The following is a 22,323-nucleotide window of genomic DNA, read 5'->3' as shown; positions in this document are numbered from 1 at the left end:
GCAAATTACCACAAACATGGTGGCTAGAAAAGACCCCAATTTATCATCCTACGGTTCTGTAGATCAGAAGTTCCAGTGGCCCCATTGGGTGCTCTGTTTGGGGTTTCTCAAGGCTAAAGCAGGATGTCACCTGGCCTGGTTCTTACCTGGAGGCTCTGGAGAATGGCCAGTTTCCAAATTCCTCTAGGTTATTGGCCAAATCCAGTTCCTTGTGGTTGTAGAACTGAGGTCCCGGCTTCCTTGGTGCTGTGTGCAGGGGACTTGCCTGCACTCCTCCGTCATGCCCACATTTTTTCTCATGCTTTGGGGTGACCACCTCTCATGCTTGGGATCGCTCTTCTCCCTTTAACTCAACCCTCCACCTCCAGCTGGAGAAAGTTCTCTGTTTTTAAAGAACTTTGTCATTCGACTGGAGCCACTTGGATAATCTAGGCCCGTGGTCGGCAAACTGCGGCTCACGAGCCACATGCGGCTCTTTGGCCCCTTGAGTGTGGTTCTTCCACAAAATACCATGGCCTGGGCGAGTCTATTTTGAAGAAGTGGCGTTAGGAGAAGTTTAAGCTTAAAAAATTTGGCTCTCAAAAGAAATTTCAATTGTTGTACTGTTGATATTTGGCTCTGTGGACTAATGAGTTTGCCGACCACGGATCTAGGCTATCCTTACTGTTTTAGGGTCGGTAGCCTTAGTTAGATCAGCCAAGTGCCTTGTGCTGTTTAACATGAACATAGCCACAGGTTTTGGAGATAAGGGCATGGATACATTTGGGAAGCCATTCTTTCTACTATGGGACTCACTGATTTTTTTTTTTTTAAATCTTCACACAGAGATGTTTTTTCCCACTGATTTTAAGAGAGAGAGAGTGAAGGGGAGGGGGAGAGGGAGAGGGAGAGGGAGAGGGAGAGGGAGAGAAAGAGAGAGAGAGAGAGAGAGAGAGAGAGAGAGAGAGAGAGAGAGAGAGAGATGTGAGAGAGACACATTGACTGGTTGCCTCCCATAGGTACTCTAACCAGGGCCGGGCATCGAGCCTGCAGCCAAGGTATGTGTCCTTGACCAGAATTAAACCCTGGACCCTTCTATCTGTGGGCCAATGTTTTAACCACTGAGCCAAGCCGAGTGGGGCACTGTATGTTTTTAAAGAGGCAAATTAAATGACCTAAACCTGGTTAAATAAGCATTCTGTTCTCTGTGGCTGTCCTTTACCAGGAGGCTTTCTCCTCCAGAACTATGACAGGGAAGCCTGCAGGGACACTGCTGGGGAAGCCATCAGGAGCCAGCAGCTGCCTGTCAAGCCAAATGCTGCTGAGGCCCCAGCTCCAAGCAGGCAGAGCTGAGAGGAAGGGAATGCGGCTGCTTCTCCAGCAGCGGGGCTCAGCAGTGTCCCCATTTCTGGGAGGATTTATGAGTGGAACACATGCCAGGGGGCATGGATAGCTTTTCTCCCCGAAGCAGATGCCGCTGATCCCTACCCAGCAGCCACCTCACCCTCCTGCACTCCCAGACACTGGCTGCCAGATGGCCACAGCCGAACCCACAGCTGGAGAGATCTCTGCTGTTGGCATCACACACCCCTCTCTAGGACGGGTTAAAGCCCCGAGGTGGCATGGCGGGGCATCGAATACAGACAAACAATTGAAATGCATAGAATGTGCCAGGCACTGTGCTAAGTACTTGGCAGACATTCACTCAACCTACACAATTTCATCTGGTGGATGGTATGATTCTCATGTCCATTTCATAGGAGGGGAGACCAAGGCTTGGAGAGGTTGGGTAGCTCACCAAAGATAATAGATCCAGTCATCAGCAGAGGTGGAATATTAAATATATATATTTTTTTATTGATTTCAGAGAGGAATGGAGAGAGCGAGAGAAACATCAATGATGAGAGAAAATCATTGATCAGCTGCCTCCCGCATGCCCCACACTAGGGATTGAGCCTGCAGCCCAGGCATGTGCCTTGACCAGGAACTGATCCATGACCTCCTAGTTCATAGCTTTACGCTCAATCACTGAGCCACGCTGACAGGGCAGCAGAGGTGGAATTTGAATGGAGTCAAATAATACATATGATCACAACCTCTAGAATCTCTGATGTTAGACACGGCACCAGCTAAATCTCAAGAGGCCTTTAGCCCTCTTCCCCAGGTTCCATGGCATCCAACCTCACCTTGCACCAGCTTAGATATGCCCAAATCTGAGCAGTTACCATCTGATGCCCCATCCTCACTTACAGGTCAGTGGGCCAGAGTATTTGCCTCCTGTGGAAGGAATGGCAGGTAAAACTGACGAGGGATTAATTGAAGCTGACACACACACAAATAAAGGATATCTGTTGCCAAGAAAAGCTTGGGGAATTGAAGCCAAGTATAGGAATGATCCCAGAATAGTGTGCAAAGAGGGGAACAGACTCAACACTCACCTTAGGAACGAGCACTCAGTGCCCAGTGTGAAGTTGTACTCGAATGGGCAGGAATCAACATCCTCAGGGAGGATTGATTGCCTGCTGTACACCCGGAACTGAACTGTACCCATTCCACAGGTGGTCTCATTTCATTCTCACATCATCTCTATGAGAAGCAATGTCATTGTCCCTAATTTACAGATGGAGAACACAACCCTGAATGATGATGTCACCTGTTTCAGGTATCCTGGCTGATGGAAGGCAGTGCTAAGGTTTGAACCCAGACAGCCTGAGATGAGAAGTGATTTGTTAAATCCCATGTTTTCTGTTCCAAACTGTCACAGGACAATCTCTGTTCTTTAAGTGTTGGGATGACTCACGGGAGAAACACAGTCTGTCTTAGCACCACACTGAAACTGGCGTGAGTCAGATGAGCATATGCTTCATGGAAAAATGCCCACAGATGAGAGATGGTCTACTTCATGCTGGTACACCTGACATAGGATGCAATTCACAAATGATCATCGAATGAATGAATTGACTCATACTGGAAGAGTAGAGATGGAGAGATCAGGACTATTGTTGGGTTGCCAAATCAGAAAGAATGTCATGGAAAGCATATGGAACATAATCCAAAGAGAAAGATGGAATTATATTTGAGATAAAAGTAAGCTGCTAAGTCAGGTTGAAGGTACTGTTAGGTGGAGCCATTTAGGTATGAACTGTGGCTGGGACTTGGATCATTCCTTCCACTTGCTCTCAGATGTCTACCACAGGTGCTGGCTTGGTAATACAGAGGCACCCCGCCTGGCTGGACACATGGCCAGCATCACTCAGGCTGGGTCAGGGAGGTGAAGGGAACAGAATAGTCAAGTCCTTCTGGAAGCCTAGTGACCATTATGGTGTGTATATTACAGAGACACATCTAAGTAGGGTATGTGACAATTATTGCCAACAGAATGAAGATTTTTAAGACATCCACCATCTTTTGAATGGCCAAGGAACATGGGCTCCGTCCATATATATACTGGGCACTGAATCTATACTAGTACTGGCAAGTGAAGTTCAAATGTATGAAATTTATTACCTGAAAAATAAAAACAATGTACTAGCTCCATAGAGTTATGAGAGTTAAATAAAATACACTCAGAAACATTCCTGAGAAGAAGAAAGTAGGAGATATATGTAGTATCTATCTGTTTACTTAGTGAATGAGTTAATACAACATGAGTATCTCCAAAGGAACATAGTAGCGATGCATTGAAAGTTGGTTTCCTTTTCTCCCTTTTTTCTTTTCAAATGATCTCTTGTTCTAATAGCTATGAATGACTACTTTGTGAACTTAGGGACATAAAAAACCATTTATCATACTCATAGACATGTGTCACAGTCTGTGACAAGTCATAGCTGGGATGGGACACTTCTACTCAACAATATTTTGAAGAATCTCAAAGGCTGGGGCTGGAATCATCTCAAGGCTTTGCCACGTATCTAGCTGATATTCTAGCTGATAGGTCTTTATCATATATGATATCCAGCATTAGATCAGTACTGGCTCTGGAGTGAAGTTTTAGATGAGCCATGTAAACAGCCAGACTGTCTACAGGCTGACTCCTCAGTATGGTGGTTGGGTTCCAGGGGCATCTTGAAAAGAAGACAGGTTGACACTGTACTATGTTGGTCAGAGCAGACCTTCCCACTCACATTCAAGGAAAGGGACTAGTCTCCAACTCCTGATGGGAGTGGCAGGCTATAGAAGAATATGCACAACTACAAATATTGCTGTGACCATTTTTTTTTTCCAAAATAAAATCTGCTGTCCAAACTCCCGTGGTTACCATCCATCTGATTTATTATTTTTAAAAAGCTAGGAAAAGAACATGTTTCTTACATGAACCTTGTGTCAGTATTCTAGCATATCTAAAATCTTGGCAAAATTATATTCTGAAATTATGAAGAAAGCTTGGGTTGGAAATGTGTCTTTATTGCTTCCCATTTCAATGTCATAGACACGCCCAACCTTAAAAATGGAAAAGTAAAAGGATAGATGTTTATTAAGCAAGCACAGGAAGTCCTCAAGGAGTCTGTAATGGTTTTGCATAATATGCATGTTCTCATTCTCCCCTGTGTTTGGATATTTACAGCTGTGTATTTATTTCTCCTCCAAACATAACAGTTAGGGATAACAGATAACTAGCCTCCCTTTGGCCCAATTTCTTCATCTGTCAAGTGGAAAAGAATGGAATACATAAGCAGTGAACAAGGTACAATCTTAGGCATGCTAATTATGATAACATAGAAAGGGTATTGTGATCAAGTAATTTAAACAGTGTGACAGGATTTTCCTTATAAGAGTTCTCAGAGCCTGTAATATTTTCCTCAGATCCTTTTGTGATCAAGGGCTTTCTTTTGCAAGATCATCTTAGAGGGCTGGAGGTCCCTGGACTTTGCATTGGGAAATGCTGGATGGGTCAATCATTCTTAATTTGTGTTTCTATAGAGCACAGTGTTACAGAGAGCAGTCGTCTTTCCCCCAAAGGACAGAGAAGGAAATGGAGATAATTCACTCAATGTTTTATGACAGTCTCTTTCTTTATTTCTATCCATTTTATCATCCATTACATTTTCCTCTTCTAAGATACAGTTTGAGATGGCATTTTTCTCAATCTTGCTTTTTAGTAATAGTAATTACCATGTATTGAGCCTATATCATGGGCTAGCTCTACCTCAAACACTTTGCATTAATGACTTTATTTAATTCCCTAAATGATCCTAAAATGCCAGAAATGTTACTGCCCCCATTTTTCAGATGATGAAACTGAGACTTGGAAATATTTAGGAACTTGTTCAAGTTCCGAGGTAAGGGGCAGTGGCAGGATTTAAAAATGAATTAGGTTCATACCTGGCAGTCTGGAATTTGTATCACACAGCCACAAACATAATGCATGGGTGAGCCTTCACACTTCACAGAGGACTCATATTTTGAGTAAATTGCCTTACATTCCAGCTCATCCTGCAAGCCCATTGCTGGCCATTTCCAACCTTCTCAGATTGTACATCTTTAAACTGGATGATGGTGAAACTGATCATTGTGTATGTGGCTGCTGCTGAAAATGACGATAATGGTGGTGGTTCATTATCTTATTGTCGTTCATTGATTATTATTATTATTTTATCATTGGCTGTAGAACCTGACTGTTATCATTGCCTTTCTAGTGTCAGTTATGACTTTCTTCCTCATCTGAAATTCACACTCATTCTCTTGTTGGGTGACTTTGAGCAGCTGTGGAATAATACCGCATCTGACCCATCTTGGCCACAGGACATTTCCTCTTGTGCTGGTTCCCCACTGCAGTGCCCTTGCTGTTCAGGTCCCACTTAGCGTAGGTAAGTGGGACCTGTTTTGGTCCCAGTTCCCAATGGGGCGACTGCAGGGTGTTTCCATAAAGAGTGCTATCCAGGTATAATCTCATGAACATAAGGGTGAAAGGTGGTGCCAGGTGATCAACTTACCAAGTATTTATTGACCCCTTACTATGTGGTGAGCATTGTGCTGGTGGTACATGGATGAGCCAATCTCTGCCCTCATGAGACTGGTTGTCTGGTAGGGGAGACCAAAACTAGCGCCATACTCATGCAAGTCAGTTTATAAAAACAAACTGAGATAAGCAGTGTGACGTAAAGGAACCAGAATTCATGAGCCTATAAACGAAACAAGACTGATTTCTTTTCATGGGGTCTGAGAAATCTTATTTGAGAGAGTAATCCTATAACCATCTGAAAAACAAGTAGGAAAATGAGGTGGAAGTGTGAGGTATCCCAAAAGTGGAAAGGTGGCAGCATGTGCAAAGGCCCAGTGGTACACTGGAGCATGGACTTTGCAGAGCAGAAGCTGACGATTGTGGCTGGAGCACAGGGAATGTGATCTAGCCCATTCCTCCTTTCAAATGTAGGGCCTTGTAGGCTAAGAAAATGAACGTATTGTAAGAGCAGTGGGATGCCCTGAGGGTCTCAAACAGGGAACTGAAATGAACTTACTTGCATTTTTAATAAAATCAATTTGGCTGCAACCACAAGAGAGAACTAAAGGGTCCCAGTTGAATTTAGGGAGACCAGTGAGGAGGCTATTACTCTAAGTCCAATAGAAAGCTGCTAGCAGCTGATCTCTAAGGGCCTTTCTGTTCTTATATCAGGGGATTTTATGTTTATCCAGCAGAAATTATAGACAGTATTGGTCTGCATTAGTTTGAACCAAACACTAAGTTTTATTGAATTTTTATACTATTCCACAGGAGACAGACCTTATTTGAAATGGGGCTGCCCATGCTGTCATATTGTCTCTATAGGTAGGGGACACTTTATTGATTAGGATTGTTCAAGAAGCAGCCTAGTCAATCAGTGTTTTACAAAGTCAAGCTCTCTGGGGTGTGAGATGTGTGAGGTGTGTGTGTGTGTGAGGTGTGTGTGTGTGTGTGTGTGTGTGTGTGTGTGTGTTCTAGTTAATGAAATAGAAATGCCCTTGAGGAAAAATGGAATAGAGGAGTAGGGGGAAGATATACATTTTTGCAGGCAATGTTATCTACTGGTTCACTGAATAAATATGTATTGAGAATATTTCTTGAGTTCGCACTGTGTACTCACCACTGTTCTAGCCTCTAGGCTAGAGTGGAATGAAACAAGTATTCTCTCTCTCTCTCTCTCTCTCTCTCTCTCTCTCTCTCTCTCTCTCTCTCTCTCTCTCTCTGTCTCTCTCTCTCTCTCATTCTATTTGGAAAAAAATGCAGGGTTTTGGATGCAAACATTTTCAGCCTCACAACCTTGAATAGATCTACTTTCTGAGATTGATGACACTTCTCTATAATTTCAGGAGAATAATACCTAAGGATTTTAAGAACAATATCTCAGGATCTTCTAAGGATTGAATTTACAAAATTCAGTCACCTAACTCAGTATCTGGTGCATATTCTCAAGATTAAACTAACTGAGGTTCCTAAAGTGAGATTGTCCCATAGTTGTTTTCGGCATCCATGTTCATGTTTGGCAATAATTTTAATGACATTAGTGAAACGCGATCCTCTTTTGACTGTGAGATACTTACCAGTTTTGGATAGTTTATTACTTTAAAAACTCCCACAGCTGGAAAATCAATTTCAATTTATTATTCCAAGTTAGGATGCAAAGTGCTTTAAATTATACCAATATTGTGTTCTCTCCTTCTTTATTTTTGGTGGTGGTTGTCCTCTCCCTCTTTGTAATCTTGAAGACTATAGTCAAAAATATATGTGCATGTGAATATATGTGCAAATATATATACAAATACACACAACCCTCCCCCCCACACACACACACACTCTCACACACACATACACCCCAGCTGCTGGGACATCCTTGATTTTTGCAGTGCTTCACATTTTGGATGTATTAGCAAAGCACTAAAGTAATTCCTGAAGCCTTGAAATAGTGTGTTGCTGGCAATTTAATCCCCACTCTATCCACTGCCTCTGCCCCAGGCTGCAAAAAAAACACACACTGTTCATGGGTAATTTCCCACTCCTTCCTGCTGCTAACAAAATGGGTACTTTCTTTAAACCAGAAAACACACTGTCTGGCAACGCTCACTTCAATCGGCAATGGGTTCCAAGTAATCAAAGTCACAGCCTGCGGATCGACAGGTCCTGCCTTCTAAAGAAAGACTCAGTGGTCTGTAATTCACAGGAGTTTACCCACCGAGGTTTGAATACATTCACTTTCACTAGAATATGGTCGGCGAAGACCACATATGCCCAAATATAAGTCGATCTTCTGTTTCCCAACCCAGAGAGATGTGACGCTGATGCATCAACGTAAGTTATTGAATTGATTTAGTCACAGATTCTTTTATCATTCCCCTAGAACAGTGGTCGGCAAACTCATTAGTCCACAGAGCCAAATATCAACAGTACGACAATTGAAATTTCTTTTGAGAGCCGAAAACCGACTTCTGCGCATGGGCCACGAAGTTTCAATCGCACTGTATGTGCGCACCCGCACGTGGTATTTTGTGGAAGAGCCACACTCAAGGGGCCAAAGAGCCGCATGTGGCTCGCGAGCCACAGTTTGCCGACCACTGCCCTAAAAGATCAGCCTCTTCTCACCCTCCTTCTAGATCAGTGTCTTTGTGTCACAGCACAGTTCTGTAGAGCACATCGTTGGCACTTCCACCAGGTTAGCTCAATGGCAGAGATTTTGACCTCTGTGTGACAATGTCACTTGGTCCCAGTAACCACTCCTGGAATATACTCCTTTGCCATCTGGGCTTCTACATGTCTCTGATTAGCTGTATTTCTGACTTCCATCATGTAACTACTTCCTCTATTTCTTTTTAAAAATCATCGTTAAGAGGTTTGTTTACAATAGTATCTAAGCTCACAATTGTGAGGGAAGAGCCCCAGGAATAATAGCTAAATTGTGTTAAATCCCCTTACCTTTTCCTTCCTTCCTTCCTTCCTTCCTTCCTTCCTTCCTTCCTTCCTTCCTTCCTTCCTTCCTTTTTTCTCTCCCCCATTTTTTTTATTTTTAGCTGATTTTGCCAGTGACCTCTTTAAGCAATCCAAACTAGTATTGATTGAGGTCCTTTCAGGCTAATGTGCAGTACTTTGTTCAACCTGCAGTAATTGAGAAAGTGTTCTGTAATGTGGGATATTTTATTAGGATGCAAATCAGAATCTGCCAGTAGGGTGGTGTGATGTTTCTTGGGCAGGGAAAAAAACCTTTCTTACTATGTAAACATTATGGCTCAGTGCATAAATACCACTACACCTCCTCCCCACTTACCTTTGAAAATAATTATTGTTTTTAAATATGTTTTGATTGACTTTAGAGAGATAGGAAGGGAGAGGGAGAAAGATAGAAACATCGATGAGAGAGAAACACTGATCGGCTGCCTCCTGCACGACCCCCACCTGGAGCTTGCACCCCAGGCATGTGCCCTGACCAGGAATCAAACCAGCCACCTCCTGGTACATGGGATGATACTCAGTCCACCAAGGCACACTGGCTGGGCTGACATGAATTATTTTTAAAACTTCATGACATTCTTTTTTGTGGAGGCCCAACCTCCAACTTTCAGATAGACAACCCATTTTGTTAGTTATTCTGACTTACCTTATTGTGTAAATTTTTCTCTTTAGCATTCACTATAGGTTAGGCATTGGGCTAAAAGCTTTTCATTTATTTTTCAAATCTCACTATGTGCTCACAACAGTCTACATGAGAGAACCAGAAAAATGATCTCCGGAGGGGTCAACAAATAAGTGGACTCCCTCTTACTGTAAGCCAGATTTTAGACAAGACTTGATTTATTACTTGATCCCCCAAATGGCTCACTCCTAAAAAGAGGAGCTATGATGATTCTTTGCTCATAGGTTTCTTTGGAAAGCTTTAGACCTGGCACTAGTTAACTGGGAAAAAATGGCCATGTCTCCAGAGGGAAGGGTCCTATAACAAGATGATGAGTATATACTATAGTAACGTCCCCCAAAGAAACCTATGAGCATTTCAGAGTGTTTGTGCATCTGGAGAAATGGGACTGTCCAGACATTTTAAGGACAGATACACAAACACTCTGAATTGATACTGTTCCTCAGAGACTCAAAGGATCCCCTTCACCATTGCATAGAAAGAGATTCCTGATTCATCTCTAGTCTTCAACACCTCCTGTAGTGCTTCTTCTAAGATATGGGGCAAGCAAAAAAAGTTTCTTTCTCATCCATGTTCTCAGGAAAGTGTGTTCCATTTCTCAAACCACAGTATTGAAATTTCTTATGTCTGCCATCTCATCCTAAAAAGGGAGGTTCTCATCCCAGCGATATCAACTTATTATTTTCCAATCCTGAGCAACCTTCTTGAATGAATCCAATTGTGGGAGACTTAAAAGTCTCCAGAAAAAGAAGAAGTGAAGAAAGGTTCTGAAACTGAAGACAAAATAAGAATGTCTTTAATTTCAGAATAATGTATTTAAATCCACTTTCACCCAAAAAGAAAAAACAACAACAAAAAACCAGAACATAATTTGTTCCTCTTCATATAAGACCATGGATAAACCACTTCACTTCATTTTTTTTTAATTATTTTTATTAATTTCAGAGAGGAAGGGGGAGAGAGAGAGAGAGAGAGAGAGAGAGAGAGAGAGAGAGAGAGAGAAACATCAATGATGAGAGTAACTGGCTGCCTCCTGCACATCCCCTACTGGGGATCAAGTATACAACCAGGGCATGTGCCTGGACCAGTAATCAAAACATGACCTCCTGGTTCATAGGTTGACCCTCAACTACTAGCCATGCTGGCCAGGCTCACTTCACTCCTTAATGAAATTGTTTCCTCATCTATGAAAAGAGGTAGATAGACTCCGTTCCCTCCCTCCTCCAAAACCCATACTCTGTTTCCCTAAGGCGTTAGAGAAGTTCCTTGACACATTTTTGAAAATTGTGGAATCCCCAAAACAGTGTGATTTTAATGTGTGTTTTTTTTTGCACATGGTGTACATCTACACCTTTTATTCTCTTATAGCTACATGTCACCATGAGTTTTATATTACTCTTGAATCTCTTCACATTTGAAACAACCTCAATGTGAAATCTTAGCTTTTTCAAGATATCCATTAGGATTCAAAGCAAAGTAATTTTCCTGCCAAGATTTCTCCCTTTGCTATCTTGTCTTTCCATTAGAGGCTCCATTCAGTCTGTTGTGGAACTGGGACAGCGTTTATTGGGTTGCCCTCTTACAGGGAGTATTAAATCATTGGCTCTCCTTTCCAATGTATTTGCACACAAAGGCGTGGTATGAAGGTTAAAAACCCATCTTGATATTATCACTTGGGTAATCAAAGAAGTAATTACAAAAATGCTCTTGGAAGAGAGGCAGCATGGTTCAGCCTCAGAAAGCAATTTATTTGCTATTTTTTTTAAAAAAAAAAAAACATATTTGGCACGTGTCCATGATTAATTTAACATTTACTCAACACAGCAATGAAGGGGAACCTCTTTTTATTATAGACAAGTTATTACAGTCAAGTTGAGGAATGATTGCATATTTAGACATGTGCTTATGTCATAGTTCATATGCTGAATATATGAATTACTAATTAAGACAACTGTGATGCTTAGGGCATGGTAAATACTCCCCGGTGCTAGCTTTCTGTTTTAAAACTTTCTGATGAGTCACTTCCCACTAAATCATAATCCATAAGATCACTGGACTGGCAGGAAGCAGTGAGAGCATCGGCTCCAGAATTTTCCAAAGTGTGCTCTGTGGGAACCCTGGCATTCCCCCAGAATGACTCAAGGCAAGCAGAAGAAGGAAAAGGAAGGAGAACTAAATGAAGTCCCTTGGCCTGCTTCAACTTGAGCAACCCTTTTATGTAGTTTGATGGCTATGCTACCAAAGAAGTAGTATATGTTTCTTATGCCACCATGCCAATGGGCTTCTGGGTATACAGTTGGCCCTATGTATCCTTGGGCTCTGAATGTGGGGGTTTGACCAACATCAGATTGAAAATATTTTTGAAATGTTACATTGTTGCTGATGTGTACTGTGTAGTTGGGCCTACAATGGTTGTGTGTAATTATTGTCATTATTCCCTAAACAATACAGTATAACAACATTTATATAGCATTTATATTTTAATAGAGACCCGGTGCATGAAATTTGTGCGCGGGGGTGGGGTGTGTGTCCCTCAGCCCAGCCTTCACCCTCTCCAATCTGGGACCCCTTGAGGGATGTCCAACTGCCCATTCAGGCCCAATCCTGGTGGAATTGGGCCTAAATGGGCAGTCGGACATCCCTCTCACAATCCAGGACTGTTGGCTCCCAACCACTTGCCTACCTGCCTGCCTGATTTCCCCTAACTGCTTCTGCCTGCCAGGCTAATCACCCTCTAACCCAGGGGTGGGCAAACTTTTTGACTCGAGGGCCACAATGGGTTCTTAAACTGGACCAGAGGGCCGGAACAAAAGCATGGATGGAGTGTTTGTGTGAACTAATATAAATTCAAAGTAAAGGAGTGGAGGGGAGAGCAAGAGAACCCTCCGCTCTTTCGGCTCCGCGGGCCGGATAGAATAGATGAACAGGCTGGATCCGGCCTGCAGGCCGTAGTTTGCCCACGGCTGCCCTAACCACTCCCCTGCCAGCCTGATCGATGCCTAACTGCTCCCCTGCCAGCCCGATTGCCCCTAACTGCCCTCCCCTGCCAGCCTGGTCACCCCTAACTGCCCTCCCCTGCTGGCCCAGTCACCCCTAACTGCCCTACCCTGCAGGCCTGATCGCCCCCAACTGCCCTCCCTTGCAGGCCTGGTCCCTTCCAGCTGCCCTCCCCTGCTGGCCTGATCACCCACAACTACCCTCCCCTACTGGCCATCTTGTGTCCACCTGGGAGCAGCCATCTTTGACCACATGGGGGTGGCCATCTTGTGTGTTGGAGTGATGGTCAATTTGCATATTACCTCTTTATTATATAGGATTAGGTATGATAAGTAATATAGAGCCTATTTAAAGTAGAGGGGAGGGATGACAGGTGTGGCTCAGTGGTTGAGTGTGGACCCATGAACCAGGAGGTTACATTTTGATTCCAGGTCAATGTTCATGCCTAGGTTGTGAGCTCCATCCACAGTAGGGGGCATGATTCTCTCTCATCATTGATGTTTCTATCTTTCTTCCCCTTCCTCTCCCCATCTCCCTTCCTTTCTTAAATCTATCTATCTATCAATATATATATGAGGATTGTGTAGATTATATGCAGATACTAGCCATCCTATCTAATAAAAGAGTAATATGCAAATTGACCATATCTCCACTACACCCACAAGCCATGCCCAAAAGCCACACCCACCAGCCAATCAGGAGCGAATACACAAATACACCCAACCAAGATGGCTGTGGCCACAGAGAGCAGGAGGGAGGCTTGGGTTTTCCCGGCGATGGAGGAAGCCAAACTTTCTGCACACCTTGGTGGGCCCAGGCCTCTACTCAAGGCTACAAAGTTTCAATTATAGAAGATAAATAAAGCCCAAGAGAAATGGCGGCAGCCACGGAGCTGGAGAGAGCAGGAGGCTAGGGTTGCCCCCAGCAATGGAGGAAGCCAAGCTTTCCGCACACCCTGGCCTGCCTTGGCCTCCACTTAAGCCTACAAAGTTTCAATTATAGAAGATACATAAATCCCAACAGAAATGGCTGCCGCCACAGAGGGAGCAGAAGGCTTGGTTCCGCTCCAGGCTACAAAGTTTCACTTATAGAAGATAAATAAATCCCAGATACCAGGGCCTCCGCTTGGGTCGCTGGGGGGCATGGCCGGCCTGCAAACCACCACAGGCCCTTCGCCCAGGTCGCCCCATGCCCCAAGGGAACCCTAACCTTGATCCGGGACACCCTTCAGGGCAAACCAGCTGGCCCCTACCCGTGCACCAGATCTCTATCCTATCTAATAAAAGAGTAATATGCAGATTGACCATCACTCCAACACACAAGATGGCTGCCCCCATGTGGTCAAAGATCCTGCCCCCATGTGGACACAAGATGGCCACCACAAGATGGCCAGCAGGGGAGGGCAGTTGGAAGGGACCAGACCTGCAAGGGAGGGCAGTTGGGGGCAATCAGGCCAGCAGGGGAGGGCAGTTAGGGGTGACCAGGCTGGCAGAGGAGGGAAGTTGGGGGTGACCGGGCCTGCAGGGAAGGGCAGTTAAGGGTGACCAGGCCTGCAGGGGAGGGCAGTTAGGGGTGACTAGGCCTGCAGGAGAAGGCAGTTAGGGGCAAACACACTGGCAGGGGAGCAGTTAGGCATCAATCAGGCTGGCAGGGGAGTGGTTAGGGGGTGATCAGGCTGGCAGGCAGAAGCAGTGAGGGGCAATCAGGAAGGCAAGCAGGCAAGCAGTTGGAAGCCAGTAGTCCTGTATTGTGAGAGGGATGTCCGACTGCCCTTTTAGGCCCGATCCCACCTGTACATCCCTTGAGGGGTCCCAGATTGGAGAGGGTGCAGGCTGGGCTGAGCCACACACACACACACCCCCCCCCCATGCACGAATTTCGTGCACCAGGCCTCTAGTTTTATATAAGGCACTTGGGCATCCATAGATTTTGGTATCTGCAGAGAGCTCATAGAACCAATACTCCATTAATACCAAGAAATGATAACTGTATTTGGTCAATAGATCATACTGGGAGGTTGAGGGGAGGGGAAGAAAGAAAAGCAGAATTGCCTTCCTCCTTCTCTTTGGGAGCATTTTATGTTAGTGGTTGAATGTCCCTAATAGCTCCAGCTTCTAACTGAGTTCCCTTTCTCTGTGGAAGGAAGCAGCCCCTCTCTGATTCTAGCTCCCACCATATAGGTCCACCTCCTGGGTTCTATTAATACTGCCTCCTTCTTCTCTTTGTTCCTTAGGGATGGTAGCAGCTTCCCAGTGTTGCTAAAATCTCTTTTGTTGTTTGCTTTTCCACCATGTTTTAGTTGGCTTCTCAACTTTTATCACTTGTGGTGACCCATTAAACCTGTATACCTTGCCCTGATTAAATTTGAATTGCCTAGGTGGTCTCTATTCCTAAATTTGATGGAGTCTTGACTCATAACATTGGATCTGGAGACTAAAGCAAAAATTTAAAGCCTCCTACTGACTTTCTGTCTCAGAGAATAACCCTAAAATAACAAAAGGGGTCCATTTTCACCATTTTAACAGGTGTAATTGTTATACCTATCCAGTGGAAAAGTGAGAAAGTAGGAGAAGAGGCAGAGAGACAGGTCTATTTCCCACCTGAAGACTAGGAACACAGGTTGAGTCAGCACATTAGTGGGCACAACAGGAAAAGCCATGAACTTCATCTCTGGGCTGAGAACCCACTGGTATACAAAATCCAGGGTCTCATTATCTCATCCATCAGGTAAGTCATCCCCCAGGTGAGTCCTTCCCTTTGAAGGACTGCGTCACAGGGAAAGGAGAGCACTCACGGGCTTACTTACCACACCATCTTTGATGGAATAGAATGGCTAGCACCTTCCCTCGATAGAAAGCTATGGTCTGGAAAATTAATTCCTTCATGCTGGTAACTGGGGAGCCAGGAAAAAAACTGGTGTGGCTGAGTCCAAAAAGAAAGTAAACTTCAATAAGAGGGAGAGTTCAATAAGATTCAGTGTTCCAGAAACCTCCAGTGAAGATAGCAATTGAAAATTAGTTATCGAATTCACCAACTAGGAGTGCTTTGATGAGTTTTAATGAGCAGCTTCAGAGATATAATGGAAGCATTACCCAGACTCTAGTGCCTTGGGAATTGAAAAGTGAGGAAGTGATTCCAATGTGTTTGGACCGGTTTTTTTAAGTGGTTGAGCAGGGAAGGATATACATGAGTGAATAAATCAATGGAAAGAAAACTAGGGAGGATATTTTTTTAATTAAAAATACTTGCCTATGTTTATATGTGGATAGGAAGGAGCCCACAAAGACACAAAAGGTTGAATGTAGAGGAAAAATAGGATTTATTGATGAAGCAAGGTCATTCAAGGGCCAAAAGACAATAGGATGGAAATAGAGTGGACAGGTGACATGGAAGGAGGAAACTCAATTCTTGTCTTGAGACCAGGCAGTGAGAGGTAGAGAAAAGTATAGATGCACTCAAATGGGATGAATGCATGTAAACATCCTCAATCATTTTCCTCTTAAAGCTCATTCATGACACATATTATTGCTATTCGAAGATCTTGATTACTATACAAAATCAAAATAAAAACTTAGTAACATTAGTAATGTTATCTTAGTGATTTGATATAATTCTAGCCAAAGTAGAAATATTCCCAATGTCACCTGGTGGAAGAAGTTACTGTCCCTTACAGCTTCCCTTAGCTTATCTGACCTCATAATTTCCACTGATGATGGTAGTCCTGAACCAACGTTGGACAGAGAAATCTGTTTCATTGGCCTATTAAACCAACAGTTTCCATGATGTGCAGGCACATTTAGGAGTTACACAAAAAAGTGGTTCATGAGATAAACCATAATAAATGGTTTACTTTACTGCAAAATATATGGCATGCCTCATTATTTATTGACTGTCTCAGGAGAATTCCACAAAATGTGCTATTCCCCACCATTGGACCATAGAAGATTCCAATTAGTGGCGATGACACATGATTCTGGGAAGCATGACTTTGCAGTGAAGTTTTGCAGACTGTTCCACTTCTACCTCCTGGACCTTCTGTGTGAAAACAGTAATGTTTCCACTGGGCTCCAAGAGCATTTCTTGGGATGCCATAAAGCGCTCGTGTTGTAATGCCATCGGCACACTCTTTTTCACACGAGATGCAAAGTGGTGACTTGAGCACAGGAAGTGTTCCATCCCAACTCTCAGAAACCTGCTTCTTCCATAATCTCTGCTTCAAAGATCTCTATAATGCTATTTATTAAACGGAAAGCATCCCAAGAAGAATGGCTCTCTTGAAAATAGCAAGCCCTGCAGCTGTGCTCTCCATGTTAATTTCTTAAGTCAAAAATCTTAGTGAAGACCCTGTTTGGGTAGCTCAGTTGGTTGGAGTGTTGTCCTGATACACCAAGGTTGCATGGCAAGTTCAACCCTGGTCAGAGCACATGCAAGAAGCAACCAATGAATGTATAAATAAGTTGCACAACATATCTCTCTCCCTCTCCTCCTTCCTCTCTCTCTACAAATGAAATCAATCAGTATTTTTAAAAAATATATTTTTATTGACTTCAGAGAGGAGAGGGAGAGATAGAAACATCAATGATGAGAGAGAATCATTGATTGGCTGCCTCCCGCATGCCACAACCCAGGCATGTGCCCTGACTGGGAATTGAACCATGACCTCCTCGTTCATAGGTTGAGGCTCAATGAACTGAGCCACACCAGCCAGAGCTATATTATTTTTTGTATGGTGTGCAATCTTTCTCTCTGCGCATATCCTATATAACAAAAGCCCAGCGATCAGAATGACCAGAACAACCAGAGACTAGAACAACTGTGGCCCCTCGCCCCAGCTGGCCCTGCCCCACAGCAGGGACCCCCACCCCAATCGGGCCAGCCTGCAAACTGCCTGCGGCCCCTCGCTCCAACCGGCCCCGCCCCCCAGCGGGGACCCCTGCCCCGATTCAGGGCCCCCATTAGGGCAGGCTAGCAAGCCCCCACCCGTACACCAGGCCTCTATCCTATATAACAAAAGGGTAATATGCAAATGGACCCTAATGGAGGAATAACCAGCGCGGCCACTCAACCAGTCACTATGAGGCACACTGACCACCTATTGGTCCCTTTCCCCGGCCAGCAGACTCCGATTGCCTGATGGCTAACAGGGAACCGGGATGGGTGGCGTCGAGGGGCAGGGCCAGCTGTGGGCAGCTGGGGAAGATGGCACTGATCTCAGGCAAGGCTTAGATACTGTACCCGCACACGAATTTCGTGTGCCAGGCCTCTAGTTATATATATGTATTTATATATAGCCTAAAGAGAGGGCCAAACTTGCCCAAGAGTGCCCATCTAGTACAAGGAGGCTGGTTATACTATAACCGTTATAGTGTCACAACCCACTTTGCTACCTGCTTTCTTTTATTGGTTTGGTTAATTTATTTCTTGGCATTGATTTCTCCAGGCAAAACAGCCTTGCCAATTTATGGTTCTATTATAAGTGGAAGTTCAGTTCTTGGGGTGCCCTGAGGAAAAGAATTTCCTGAGGCCCCCAATGGAAGGATGAGGTTGTGTAGAAAGCTTTATTGATGATGTAAATTTAAAGGGCCCCATCTCTGTCTGGCTCACCATGGAAGAAGTCCAATCTTATCTTCAGCAGGGCTGGAATTAAGACCACTGCTGAGAATTTCTGCTCCATATTAAACACAGTCCAGTCCAGCAGCTGGCTAGCTTAGCTTGTGTCCCAGCTGCAGCCCATTGTGTGGGGAGTCCACACGGCTCTGGACCATTTGGATACTAAGACCACTTGGCTCTGGAGAGAGAACAGGCGAGCACACAGGCGAGTGTGGGTCATGGATCAAGCCAGAGAATAAGTGAATAAGAACACAAGAACAAAAGCAAGCAAAGGAGAAGGAACTCTGTCTGGGGATTTTAACTTTCCAAGATTTTGCACATTTCTGATGGAGTCCACCCCCCAAGCCAATCCATTGTTCTCCAGGCTAGAATGACAGGCAAGCACCCTGACTTCACTGCACATGAGCTTCTCTCCCCCTCTGGTCCATCACTTACCCCTGTGATTGCAGGGAATGCACCGTGGATCCCTGGGGAATGTAAACTTGCAGCTTCCTGGAGAAGCTGCGCAGATAACCTTGCTTATAACGGCAGGCCTGCCCTTTGCTCTCTTCCTATTAGAAATATTAACTAGCTAATTATGACAATAACAGTTCCATTTCAGTTCTTACTTCTTGACTGCCATTCACATCTGAACCATTTCTAATTCCCCTATTCTTTAAGTAAGCTTCTTACTGCATTCAGGGCAAGACAGAGTTGTAAAAAAACAAAAAAAAACAAAACAAAATAAAAAAAAAACACCTCAGCCCCCTAACCTCGGTTGCATATCTGTTACAGGTAGCACCCCTTTTCTAACATGACTTTCTGTCATGGTCCCCAAATATCCTGGTTCCATCCTAGTCTTTTTATTTAATTACCTGGAGAAAACAAGTAAATTTGTGTCTGTTTTCTCATTGTAAAATGAAGGAATAGAATGAGAAGAGTTCCAAGTTTCCTTTCAGATCTATTAAAAAAACACACACTATGATCCCATTACTTTATTTTATTTTCAAAATAGCCAGTCCCTCTCTAATTATAGCAATGTATGAAACATTTTCTCTTTATTCATTCACTGCACAATAAGAATGTCTAGATATTATTAAAACTTAAGGACATTCTGTGAAAGCTACTCGAAGTATTTAAATTCTTGCAATACATAAAAAAATAAAAAATCTTATCTCCTTATTGCAGTTTGCCAAAGGATTTCCATTTTAAAACCCAACTCCAGTCTGACACCTTCATTAACCACGCAGATGTGTTGTTTGATGTGTTCTTCCCCTGTGAAAAAAAAAAAAAAAAAAAAAAAAAGCTCCAGTTTCCAACCAGGCAGGAAAGACAGATTGAGAGTGAGGACAAAGAATGAATGTTATTAATGATCGCCGCCTGGTTGTGTATACATATTTCAGTGCACATCCTGGGGGATTCATTTTCACTCCATCCATTTCTATTACAGTCCTGCATCGTGTTACCACCTCATTATCTGTCGGAGAGACTGACTGAAAGTGAAGTTTAACATGTTGAGCATTTGGACAGCAAAGACTAAGAATTTTTTTTTTTTTTCCCAACAGGAAATTCCTGGGAGGTCTCAGGCCACTTTCTTTTTATCGTTGACAAGTTGGTTTTGATATTTGAGAATGTAGAGATCAATACCAACTTGGCCGTCAAAATGACATGATAGAAGAGATTCAAATATCGTGCCAGGAATAATGCCTCGTGCCTTCGAGACACATACTCGACACTTTGCAACAATTTCCCAGTGTCCCCAAAGGGGGGGATCCCCTGGAATGGCTTTAAAGGATTTAAGGAAAGCATGTCTACCCAGTTCTAGACCAGACCCACTCATAGCCCTTAGACCTGTGTCCAGCCTTTATTGAAGGTAGTCCTTAGGGGTCCACGAGAAGTTTCCACTATTTTAAATGGCCTGAAGAAGAATGGGATTTTATTGACATTCAAGCTGCCCAAGGCGATGAAAATTCCACATTCCTTTACTATTGGGAAGTTTTAACAAATCATTTTAATTACTCTGGATCTCTTACACAGATCAGAAACTACTAGGCCAGCATGGCTCAGTTGTTGAGTGTGGAACTATGAACTGGGAGGTCATGGTTCGATTCCTGGGTTGTGGGCTTGATCCCTAGTATGGGACATGCAGGAGGCAGCTGATCAATGATTCTCTCTCATCATTGATGTTTCTCTCTCCCTTCCTCTCTGAAATCAACAAAAAAAAATTTTTTTAAAAAAAGAAGAAACCCTGACATAAATTATGAACTTTACGTAATAATAATATATCAATATTGGTTCATCGATCATAGCAAATGAACCACACTGATGTGAGATGTTAATAATAAAAGGAGACTATATGTAAGTGGGTGTGTCTGAGGTGGCATAGGAAACTATCTGAATTTTATTCTGAATTTTCCTGTTAAACCTACAACTGTACTTTTATTTCTTTTTTAAAGAATCTTTATTGTTGAAAGTATTACATATGTCCCTCCCCAGCCCCCATTGACCCTTTCTAGCCTGCCCCCACCCCTGCCCCAGGTCTTCACCACCCTATTGTGTGGGTCCATGGGTTATGCATATATGCATACAAGCATACAAGTTTATTGGTTGATCTCTTCCCACACCATTCACTCCCATGCATTTCCTATGAAAAAAAAAAGTCTTCTTCTTCTTTTTTTTTAAGGAATAATTTATTGACTTTTAGAGAGAAAGAAAGGGAAAGGGGGAGAGAGAAACTTCAATGTGAATGTGTAGTAACATTGATTGGCTGCCTACCAGAGATGTGCCCTGACTGGGAATCAAACCAGCAACCAGTTGGTGCAAGGACAACACCCAACAATTTAAAAATAAAGTACATTAATTTAAACATTAAAAAAGCGTGTATTAAGATTATAAAAGAAAAAATGTCTCAGCCTGCCTTTGAGCCGTACCCTTCCCCACTACGTTTTCTCTGAGGCGGGCTGTCATTTTGTGACAGTGTTTTGTCAGAGTTCTCTGTGTTGACTTTATCATGATCCTTACGAGTCCTTTTATAGGTCGTAGCAGTATTCCTTCACTTATCATCCTGTATATGCTGAAATGTCTTCTGCACACGTCTCCCCTGGAGGTGTAATGAACACATTTCTTCCACTTTGCTGGAAGCAGGAGTCAGCGAGTGTCGTGAGGATAGCATGCTGGAGGGATATCTGGCACCCAGTCTGTGCAGGGGCCTCAGACATGGGGAGGATGTGGTCACAGGCACCTAGGGAAGCAGGCACCGCCCACTGTGCTGGTAGGATTCGTGCATATGACAGACTCCTGAGAGGCTAACAGACAAAAGAATGGTATATTTAGCTAATGTAACATAAAATTCAGAGTGGTAAAATTGTCTCTCTTCCTTCTCTTACAACTCTCAGCGCCTCTTTTCTCCATTCCTCTTCTTCTTTTGCCTATTTTTATTAACTTTATTCCCATTCAGATTGTCTGTTTGAACAGAAAAATAGGTTGGGTCACTCCTTATAGTATTATTTTCTCCATTGTCCAAGTGAGGAAAATAAGGTTTAGTGTAAGTTCGCATTCTGGGGTTTTTTTTGTGTTTTTTTTTTTTTATTTCCTTCTATTTAAATCCTCTTGCATATATACATTAGATTCATAGAAAAAAAAAAAGGATTCTGAATATGTTTCCACACCTTTATATAACATTTGGAATAGGATTTTAAGGACAGAATAATAATCTTCAGTCAAATAAATGTAACATTACTTATTCTGAGAGCGTTTAGGTCACTCCCATTTTTTATGATATTGTAAATAACACTCCAATAAACATCATTGTTTACAAAAGAATGGATCTCTGGTTATGCTTGCCAGTGAATTCCTAGGAATAGATTTACTAGATGAACATGTCTTAGTCATAATATCTTTTTCCAAATTTTGGAAAGGTTTCCTAAAAATAGCGCTGCAGCTTGGTGATACTGTGGATTATCATAGTTTTAAAGTATGGTTTGGGAAGGAATTGCTGGGTTAGTGAAGGAAGAGCTGATAATATAGTCAATTACATTGCTTACTAATTTAATTTGACTTTTATTTCCATCATAAGCTCATCATAATGCTGCTTTTAGCCCAGCTGTGTGGCACAGTGGTTGAGCGTCAACCTATGACCAGGAGGCCAAGGTTCGATTCC

This window comes from Plecotus auritus (genome assembly GCF_963455305.1).
Source record: "Plecotus auritus genome assembly, chromosome: 10".
NCBI lineage: Eukaryota > Metazoa > Chordata > Mammalia > Chiroptera > Vespertilionidae > Plecotus > Plecotus auritus.
Note: the sequence above shows the minus strand (reverse complement) of the source record.